Raw genomic sequence first — 2,624 nt, forward strand, 5'->3', positions numbered from 1 at the left:
TTCTCCTCCTGCAGAGCCCCCAACTTCTCCTGCAGCTTCAGCAGCTGCAGTTTTGGGGGAAACATTAAAGATGTTTTAATGAGATTTTTGAGGAGGATTTGGAGGAGATTTTGGGGAGATTTTGATGAGATTTTGAGGATTTTGATGGGATTTTTGGGGGATTTTGAAAGGATTTTAAGGAGGATTTGGGGGAGACTCTAAGGAGGATTTTGACGGGATTTCAAGGAGGATTCTGATGAGATTTTGAAGAGGATTTTAATGGGATTTTGGGGAGATTTTGATGAGATTTTGAGGATTTTGATGGGATTTTTGGGAGATTTTGACGGGATTTTGAGTAGGATTTTTTATGAGATTTTAAGGAGGATTCTGACGGGATTTTTAGGAGGATTTTGAGGAGATTTTGAGGAGGATTTTGGTGGGATTTTGAGGAGATTTTGATGGGATTTTGATGGGATTTTGATGGGATTTTGAAGGAGATTTTGGACGAGATTTTGAGGAGGATTTGGACAAGATTTCAAGAAGGATTTTGATGGGATTTTGAAGGAGACTTGAGTTTTTGAGGAAGATTTTGATGGGATTTTGACGGAATTTTGAGGAGGATTTTGATGGGATTTTGGGGGTTTTTGGAGAAGATTTTAAGGAGGATTTTGACGGGATTTTTAGGAGGATTTTGAGGAGATTTTGAGGAGGATTTTGATGGGATTTTGGGAGGGTTTTGGTGGGATTCTAAGGAGGATTTTGATGAGATTTTGAAGATTTTTTGATGAGATTTTGAGGAGGATTTTGATGGGATTTGAATGGGATTTTGGGGTGATTTTGATGGGATTTTGAGGAGGTTTTGAAGATTTTTTGAGGAGATTTTGAGGAGGATTTCGATGGGATTTTGGGGGAATTTTGAAGATTTTTTTATGAGATTTTGATGATGACTTTGATGAGATTTTGAGGGTGATTTCGATGGGATTTTGAGGAGGATTTTGATGGGATTTTGAGGAGACTTTGATGAAATTTTAAGGAGGATTTTGATGGGATTTTAAGGAGGATTTTGATGGGATTTTGAGGAGGATTTTGATGGGATTTTTGGGGGGCTTTGATGGGATTTTAGGGAGGATTTTGAGGAGGATTTTGACGGGATTTTGGGGAGATTTTGAGGGTGATTTTGATGGGATTTTGAGGGGATTTTGGGGGTTTTTGTATGAGATTTTGAGGAGGATTTTGAGGGGATTTTGAAGGAGATTTTTTATGAGATTTTGAGGAGGATTTTGATGGGATTTTGGGGAGATTTTGAGGGGATTTCGGGGATGATTTTGAGGAGATTTTGAGGAGGATTTTGACGGGATTTTGGGGGGATTTGAAGGAGATTTTTGATGAGATTTTAAGGAGGATTTTGACGGGATTTTGAGGAGGATTTTGATGAGTTTTTGAGGAAGATTTTGACGGGATTTTGGGGAGATTTTGATGGGATTTTAAGGAGGATTTTGAGGAAGACTTTGATGGGATTTTGGGAGATTTTGATGGGATTTTGATGGGTTTTGATGGGATTTTAAGAGGGTTTTGATGGGATTTTGAAGAGGATTTTGATGGGATTTTGAAGGAGATTTTTGACAAGATTTTGAAGAGGATTTTGATGGGATTTTGAAGGAGATTTTTGACAAGATTTTGAAGAGGATTTTGATAGGATTTTGACGGAATTTTGATGGGATTTTGGGGGTTTTTGGAGAAGATTTTAAGGAGGATTTTGATGGGATTTTTGACGGGATTTCGAGGATGATTTTGCAGGGATTTGGGGAGTATTTTGGGTGGATTTTGGGGGTGTTTGGGCCGTGTCCCACCTGCTCTCGGGTCTCCTCCAGGGACATCCTCTCCTCCAGCTCCTTCCTGCGGCGCCGCTCCTGCTCCTCCCGCACCTTCTGCTCCATCATCTTGTCCACCTCCTCCTCCTCTGGGGGGGCACAGGGGGGATCAAGGGTCACTTGGGGGGTCTCGGGGGTCAGGGGGGTCACCAGGGGGGTCAAGGGTCACCCAGGGGGTCTCAGGGGTCGGGGGGGGGGTCACCGGGAGGGTCACCCGAGGTCAGGAAGGTCACCAGTAGTGGGCAGAGCCTGAGGCTTGGAGGGGTGTGGCCTGTTACCATGGTTACCCAGGGCAAGGGGCGGGGCCTGTTGCTATGGAGATACAGGGGGAGGGGCCTGTGGTCATGGAGAACCTGGGGGCGGGGCCTGTGGCCACGGTGACCCCAGAGGCGGAGCCTGTTGCCATGGAGACCCCAGGAGACCTCATTCCGAAGGGGCGGGGCCTGTGGCCACAGTGACCCCAGAGGAACCCCCTCAATGGGCGGAGCCTGTTGCCATGGAGACCCTGGGGGAACCCATTGGAGGGGCGGGGCCTGTGGCCACGGTGACCTCAGAGGAACCCCCCTCTAATGGGCGGTGCCTGTTGCCATGGAGACCCCGGGGGACTCCATTCCAGGGGGCGGAGCCTGTTGCCATGGAGACCCCGGGGGAGACCCCCACCCTCCCCCTCCCTCCGCCTCTTCCCAACCCTCCGCCCGCCCCCGACCCCTTCCAGGCCTCCCCCCGTCCCCCCCTCCCTCACCCTGCCGCTTTCGCTCCCGCTCCACCATGACG

General features: G+C 47.8%; 1 long non-coding RNA gene across 1 annotated transcript; it reads right to left on the reverse strand.

Annotated features, from left to right (window-relative positions):
* Window positions 1-5: 5 nt before the first annotated feature.
* On the reverse strand, window positions 6-2,624 carry LOC113979760. The gene is made up of 3 exons (XR_003537967.1): window positions 2,593-2,624; window positions 1,830-1,939; window positions 6-44 (listed from the first exon to the last, which is right to left on the reverse strand). It is a non-coding gene; the product is annotated as an uncharacterized LOC113979760 (long non-coding RNA).

This window comes from Neopelma chrysocephalum, unplaced genomic scaffold (assembly GCF_003984885.1).
Source record: "Neopelma chrysocephalum unplaced genomic scaffold, ASM398488v2 Primary Assembly neopelma1_88629, whole genome shotgun sequence".
Taxonomy (NCBI): Eukaryota; Metazoa; Chordata; class Aves; order Passeriformes; family Pipridae; genus Neopelma; species Neopelma chrysocephalum.